This window comes from Arachis hypogaea, chromosome 9 (genome assembly GCF_003086295.3).
Source record: "Arachis hypogaea cultivar Tifrunner chromosome 9, arahy.Tifrunner.gnm2.J5K5, whole genome shotgun sequence".
Taxonomy (NCBI): Eukaryota; Viridiplantae; Streptophyta; class Magnoliopsida; order Fabales; family Fabaceae; genus Arachis; species Arachis hypogaea.
In genome coordinates, this window is record NC_092044.1 from 120,072,932 (window position 1) to 120,081,276 (window position 8,345).

At 42.0% G+C, this 8,345-nt stretch overlaps 1 long non-coding RNA gene across 1 annotated transcript; it reads right to left on the reverse strand.

Moving 5' to 3' along the window:
* Window positions 1-3,899: 3,899 nt before the first annotated feature.
* Window positions 3,900-4,477, reverse strand: LOC140175013 (uncharacterized). The gene is made up of 3 exons (XR_011865188.1): window positions 4,290-4,477; window positions 4,145-4,199; window positions 3,900-4,057 (listed from the first exon to the last, which is right to left on the reverse strand). It is a non-coding gene; the product is annotated as an uncharacterized lncRNA (long non-coding RNA).
* Window positions 4,478-8,345: the final 3,868 nt, after the last annotated feature.

Consider the following 8,345-nt stretch of genomic DNA (forward strand, 5'->3'; position numbering starts at 1 on the left):
TAAAGATATAAACAAAAACATAAACATCAAAAAACGGTTTTTATCATTGTTAAAGACAGAGTTAAACATCATATCTCTCATTTTCGATTTTTAAGATGTTTTCTTCTTCTTGATCTAATTGGATTGGGTCATCTTCCAAGGATTCAATGTACTTTAGAAGTACTTCAACTCAACTTTAAGATTTTCTCAATTCTCATTTTATATGGCTAGTTTTCTAGCTTGTTTGATCGAGTTTATCATATGTTTGGTCAAGTTAACAAATTCTTATAAAACATCCTTCACAATGCCATTAACCAAGTATTTATTAAATGATGATGTACCAATAACAGATGGAGAAGGGATGCTTTCATCATATTCTTCTTCCATAACCGTGTCTCTAGCAGCCTTAGTTCCTTTTTCCTTAGTCTGACTGCACGACTGCCTTTAAGGTAAGAAGTCGATCTATTCTCTTGCTTCTCATTAGTTAGATCAACACCAACATATTCAAAAAAATAAGTAAAAAAATATGCCATATGGTAAAGAGACATTTTTATCGCTGCGGATGCAATTATCCATATGATGCATTGTCAGAGATGCAAAAGAAATTTCTTCTTTGTTAAGTATGGCATAAAAGATCAAGGTGTCGCAAAGAGTAACTCTTTGATATGAACCAATCTGAGACAAGAGAATATGGTTGATGATACGATGCAATTGGGCTTTAATAGCACCTAAAGATCGATTATTTGGAGTGACACCATCCATGAGTGAAATATTTTCACATATGTTGGCTAAAACATCTTTATGTGAAATGTCCATATTAGCATCCTATTTTTCAGAGGTGTAAGCATTTACACCTATGTCGTAGTAATCTAGGACTTCACCGATTGATTCTTTGTTTTAAGAAAATTTCACGGCCCTTGACATATGATCGCATAGATTCTTTGTGGTAGTACATATTAGCATAGAACTAGCGAACTAACTTAGGATATACTGATTTTGGAATTTTAAACAAATTTTTTCAATTAAGGTAAACAATATTTTCAATAAAGGTCAAACCTTTTCCAGCCAGTGTATCTAAATTAGCCAAATATGTTGAATATAAAGGGTGTAACACCCCACCATACAGAGTCTTATGCTTAAGTCATAATTCAGAGATGGCAAGGTATTACGACCTCTAAAATAAAAATTTAGTACGTATAGTTGTAACACCCTACCATACAGAGTCTTATGCTTAAGTCATAAGTCAAGATGGCAAGGTATTACGACCTCTAAAATAAAAACTTAGTACATATAGTAGTATGAATAATTGATTATAACTAGGAGCCTTTGTAGAAAAGGGGTAAACAAAAACCGCAACCTTAAAGCGCAACACTCCGATCGATAACGTAACGAAAAAGGATAATCCAACGCGTGATTATATATAAACAGAGGAGTGTCAAAAACAGGAATATCAAGACTCAAAATCCGGCTGCGAAGATAACCGGTCCGAGTATAACAATATATACATATGATAAAATAAGGAAAACCCCAAAGGAAACCCAAAGGGACACAAATACATCAAACCTATTCTCCAAAATCTCCCATAAGAGGAGTCATCACAGTTTGTATTATTCAATGGAGATAAAAGTATCTAAGCAAAACATATAAACCAAAACATAGCCCCGAGAGCAAAGGATCTTCGCAATAAAAGAAGTCTCCAGCATGCATCAGCGGGACGCCTCACGTCCTGCATCTGAAAACCACAAAATCCGCATGGGTGAGAACCAAAGGTCCCCAGCATGGTAACAGCTTCCACATATATAATACATAATAATGGAGGAAAGCCGAAGGCAATCCTAGAACTTCCTCCAGATAATATCCCAGCTTATAAACAAGCTAAACCATACAAGGCAACTGACTAAAGATTCTTCAGTCTAACTAATACTGCCCTTTCCAATTCCTTCAGACCTCCCAACCACCAGCAGGATATAATATAGCAAACACAGTTATATCAAACAAGGAATATACAAATAGGAGCAAGTAAGACATTTAGACAATTAGCAAGTTATATACAGTCAAATAGGCAATCTCAAACAATTCATATAGTATGCATATGATGAATGCCTGTCCCTAGTGGCTGATGATATCATCTTGTCGGTTATATAGCCAACCCGACAAGTCCTGGTCGCTAACCATTGGACTGTCCCTCTGTCGTGCATCCCCAAATTTGAGTTATACTCGTTATAAACTTGATCATAAACATGATCCATATACATCACCCTCATTGGTGAATATTTACGGGGGTTCGAGCTCATCCGGGCCTTTCACAGTGCCCGGCCACACTTACAACATAGGGTTAACAGAGCTTCGAGTCTCAACCTGGAGCACGTGGTGGCTAGCCACTGCTACTACCCAAGGAAACTCGTACTCAGATAGTGGAAGTGCAATTCCACAATTATCAATAATTCAGCATCAACATGCATGAATTCTCATCCATGGATCAACATCCATACCAGCCATTCCGGCTCACAGTTCAATCCAGAACCAGCCAATATTCATAGCATACACGGCTATTCCGGCTCATGGTTAAATCCATAACCAACCATTTCATTAACAATTATAGCCTCTCGGCCCATGGTATAACAAGCACTTCCTCCACCATCCTCCACATCTCACATAATCATCTTGATCCTCATTGATCATTCATATTTCCCTTGCTTCACTCGCAAGTTATCACATTCACTAGCCCCTTTTTAATAGCTAGGCATGCCATAATGATTTAAGACATAAATGGTGAGATCGGAGGCTTAGAAGTATGAGATTTGGCTTTTAAAACTCAAAAATCAACTTTGGGATGAAAACAGGGCCACGCGTACGCGCACTCCACGCGCACGCGCGGATGGCCTCAAAGACTTCATCGACGCGCAAGCGTCAAGCACGCCAACGCGTGGATTCAAAATTTGCCAATCGACGCGTACGCGTCTACCACGCGTACGCGTGGGTACTCTCGTGCCCCAGGCACAAAACTGGCACAGTTCTGGCATAACTCTCTGGAAAATGGCTGGGCATTGGGTGCAGCACAATCGGCGCGCCCGCGCACATCACGCTCACGCGTGGATGGCATTTTCGGGAAGAACGGCGCGCACGCGCCAAGTGCGCCCACGCGCAAGGGGTTATTCTGCTAAAAATTTTCTAAGTTAAAAGCTGCAGAATTCACCAATTTAAACCCCAATCTTCCAACGGACATAACTTTCTCATTTTAAATCGTTTTCCACCCGTTCTTCGAACGGCATGGACTTCCCGGATCCAATTTCATTTCTAAACAGATTTAACACAAAACGGAGATCCGTAGTCCAAGTTATGTCCCGTCAAAGTGTGCCCAAAAACCATGTTTTTCATAAAAACCACAAAGTGCCATTTTCAAACATGTCATTTTCAACTCTTTTCAAAACCAATCAAAACATGCCATTTTCATCCCTTTCTTTGAAATCAATCAAAACATATCAAATTCAACATCAAGCCTCCTCAACTCACACATTGACACTTTACCACAAATTACAAAATCACTATCTCATCATTTTAACCCACTTCACCCAAGTGGCTCAAACTCAAACATATTGACATATCATATACTCTTTCTCATGCCAATTCTCAACAACACCAATTCCAATAAATCATTATTGTACACCATCAATATCATACTCACCATCAACATGGTTCAACCCACAATTCAACCATAACCAATCATCAAGCATATATCACAACATGCATATTTCTCATACATCATACCACCAAGGCATCAATAATCATCATCACATATATGACCACATCATATATCTCAATCATTCAACAACATCAACCATTCAATGCCTATCTTAGGGCCTCTAGCCTAAGTATTTCCTACCACATTACATATTAGATACGGGAAACCGAAACCATACCTTAGCCGATTTTCCCAAGCTCCACCGGAGCACTTCTAAACCACTTATCCACAAGCTCTCAAGGCCTCAACACTTCCAAGAACAGATTTTGCACCACCAAACCCTTTCCAAGCTTTTCAAAATCACCAATCAAGCTCCAATATCCACACATACACAACCTAAGCCACAACCATCATACCCATACACAACATCTCAAACCCAAACATCATAAAACAACAAAAATACACTAGGGTTGAGAATCTTACCACACCCAAGGTCCAAGGAGACAAGATCAACCTTCTCCTTCAAGAGAGTTGGGCCCTATAACATCAAAGAACCCAAAATCTCAACATTTCACCCATAAAACTCGAAAATAGGGGCTGAGATTTCGAACAGCAAGGTGTGGCTTACCTCAAGATTGATTATATGGGTTTTGTAGAGCTCTCCGCGGTGAACGCGTGGCCGCAAACGGGGCGGCAATCGGAGCTCTAGATCAAAAGTTATGGTGATTTGAAGATCAAGTGAGAGAGAGAAGTTGAGAGAATGTTCTTCCCTTCCTCTCCACCATTTCAGCTTGTGTGTGTAACAAATGAGGAGAGAGAGTGCTGAAAACTAGGGTTTTGGTTAAGTTATGTTGGGCCAAGGGCCCACTTTGGGTCCAATTGGCCCGGTTTGGCCCGTTCGGTCCAATCTTGGTCCGAATTCTATAAAATTGGTACCAAAATTCTCGTCTCAGTCTTCTTTATCACATTTAGCCATAAAAATCACATTTTAGGCTTTCTAGAATAAATTCTCATTTATGGGTTAATTAGCCATTAATTAACCGGGTTTTACATTCTACCCACCTAATTGGGAATTTTGCCCACAAAATTCAAATGCAATTACCTCGGAATAAATGCGGATAATCCGTTCGCATCTCCGACTCAAGTTCCCAAGTGTGTTCCTCAACACCGCCTCGACTCCAAGCCACTTTGACTAGTGAAACGTCTTTCCCACGCAACCGTTTGATACTAGTATCATCGATTCTGACTGGAGCCACTGGAAGCGTCAAATCTTCCCTCAACTGAACCGATTCAGGTTCCAACACATGGCTAGCATCAGGAGTGTACTTCCGAAGCTGCGACACGTGAAACACGTCGTGCAGGTTCGAAAGATGAGGTGGTAGAGCCATCCGATACGCCACCGGTCCAATCCTCTCTAGGATCTGAAATGGACCAATGTATCTAGGATTCAACTTCTTTGCCTTAATCGCCCTACCTACTCCCGTAGTCGGAGTAACCTTAAGGAAAACATGGTCTCCTTCCTCAAATTCTAAGGGCTTTCGCCTCTGATCGGCGTAACTCTTTTGACGACTCTGCGCCGTAAGCATCCTATCACGGATTTTCTTGACTTGTTCAGTAGTCTCAGCTATCATTTCCGGCCCTAACAAGCTTTTCTCTCCAGCTTCATACCAACATAGCGGAGATTGACATTTCCTCCCATACAAGGCCTCATACGGAGCCATTCCGATGCTCGCATGATAACTATTATTGTATGCAAACTCCACCAATGGCATATACCGATCCCAACTCGCCGGTTGGTCCAAAACACAAGCTCTCAACATATCCTCTAGTGTTTGGATTGTCCTCTCAGATTGACCATCTGTTTGAGGATGGTAAGCCGTGCTCAAGCTTAATCGGGTTCCAAAAGCTTTCTGAAATGCACCCCAAAACCTTGAAGTGAAACGAGGATCTCTATCAGAGATTATAGTAGCAGGTACACCATGAAGTCTCACAATCTCCCTTATGTATAACCGTGCTAGCTCCTCAAGGGTGTAAGCCATACGAATGGGTAAAAAGTGAGCTGACTTCGTCAGTCGGTCCACAATCACCCAAATAGCATCAAAACCAGCCCTAGTCCTTGGCAATCCCGACACAAAGTCCATTGCAATACTTTCCCACTTCCATTGCGGAATCTCTAAAGGTTGCAACATCCCGGAAGGTCTTTGATGTTCAATCTTTACCTTTTGACAAGTTAAGCACTTTGAAACATATTCCGCCACATCATTCTTCATACCCGGCCACCAAAACATCGCCTTTAAATCATGGTACATCTTAGTACTTCCCGGGTGAATGGAGAATCCGCTTTTGTGTGCCTCTTTTAAAATATCTTGCCTCAAAGTGCCAACATCCGGCACAATGATCCTACCCTTGAATCTCCATAACCCATCTTTTTCTTCCGACACTCTCCACCGTTTTCCTTTCTCAATAGCCGGTAATACCTTCCATAACGCTTCATCATTTTGATGAGCCTTTAGGAGTTCGGACTTAAAATCACTTGAGATCTCTAATCGGCTCAAACACAAAGTTCCGGATACTTCTCGAGCACCAATTTTCAAACTCTCAAATCCCTTGAGCAACTTCTCCTCTTGAAGCATCATCCAAGCCGCATATAGCGACTTCCGACTTAACGCATCCGCCACTACGTTCGCCTTTCCCGGATGGTAATTCAACTCAAAGTCGTAGTCCTTTAACAATTCCATCCACCTTCTCTGCCTCATATTGAGCTCTTTCTGATCAAAGAGATACTTCAAGCTCTTATGATCAGAGAAAACTTGGAACTTAACCCCATAGAGGTAATGCCTCCACACCTTCAAGGCAAACACAACTGCAGCGAGTTCCAAATCGTGCGTAGGGTAACTAACTTCATGAGGTCTCAACTGTCGTGAGGCATACGCCACCACATTACGATGCTGCATTAGCACGCATCCTAGACCCTTTAATGAGGCATCACAATACACCTCAAATGGCTCATTCGGCTCGGGTAACACTAGCACAGGTGCAGTGGTCAACTTTCTCTTCAATGTCTGAAAGCTCTCCTCGCACTCAGGAGTCCAAACAAACGGAGTGTCTTTGCGGGTTAACTTTGTCATTGGCAAAGCTATCTGTGAAAAGCCTTTGATAAACCTTCGGTAATAGCCAGCTAAACCCAGAAAACTCCTTACCTCTGTTACGGTGGTTGGTTGCTTCCAATCCATCACAGCCTCCACCTTAGTTGGATCTACGGCTATTCCCTTCTTACTCACCACGTGACCCAAAAACTTCACCTCACTCTTCCAAAACTCACACTTAGACAGTTTTGCATAGAGTTTCTTCTCCTTTAGAATCTGCAATACGGTCCTCAGGTGTTCCGCATGCTCTTCTTCAGTCTTGGAGTAAATCAGTATGTCATCAATGAAGACAACAACGAATTTGTCCAGAAACGGACGAAAAACTCTATTCATGTAATCCATGAATACCGCAGGAGCGTTTGTCAACCCAAATGACATTACCGTGTACTCGTAATGACCATAACGAGTCCTGAAAGCGGTCTTAGGGATATCCTCATCCCTCACCCTTATCTGGTGATAACCGGATCGCAAATCGATCTTGGAGAAAACTCCAGCTCCTTGTAACTGATCCATGAGATCATCAATTCTCGGCAATGGGTACTTATTCTTTATTGTAACCTTGTTCAGCTGCCTGTAATCCACACAGAGCCGCATACTCCCATCCTTCTTCTTCACCAGTAACACTGGAGCACCCCACGGAGAGACACTTGGTCGTATAAAATTCTTTCCCAACAAATCCTCTAACTGAGACTTTAGCTCGTTCATCTCTAACGGTGACATCCTATAAGGAGCACTTGAGATTGGTCCCGCCCCGGGCACCAATTCAATAGCAAACTCAACCTCTCGGTTAGGTGGAAACTCATCAATATCATCAGGAAACACTTCTGGAAACTCACACACAACCGGAATCTGTTCCACCTTTGATCATCACCCGAAACGCCCGCGGTTAACAACATGATACCCTGACATTCGGTTCCGGAACAACTCACCATCATCGAATTCAAGTAATAATTATTCACCACGACCGGCCCTTCAGTATCTTCCGGCATAAAGTACACCGACTTTGTAGAACAATCAAGCAAAACATGGTTCTTAGATAACCAGTCCAATCCCAAGATAAGATCAAGACCAATCATCGGTAAGCAGATTAAATTATGAACAAAATCACGCTGCTTGAACCTAAAGGAAACTTCCGGGCATCCTAGCCTAGTTACCATGGCTTCATGGGTAGCATTGTACACTCTTAGATCATAACCTAAAGTTACAATCTTCAACCCTATCTCATGAGCTTTCTCAAATGCAATGAATGAATGTGATGCTCCCGAATCAAATAAAGCATTTAAAGTTTGACCAGCTATTTCACAGTTACCTCGAATGAGTGTCTCAGATCCCTCAGCTCCTACAGCTGAAGTGGTGAACACCCGACCGGTCTGTTGTGCCTTCCCAGCACCTTGTTTCTGTCTCTCCAGACAATTGGCGGCTTTATGCCCCGCTTTTCCACAATTGTAGCACAAACCCCATCCGGCCTTGCATGGTGCTCCCGGATGGTGACTCCCACACCTAGTACAAGCTTGATCATTCTGAGGCTGCTTTCCAAA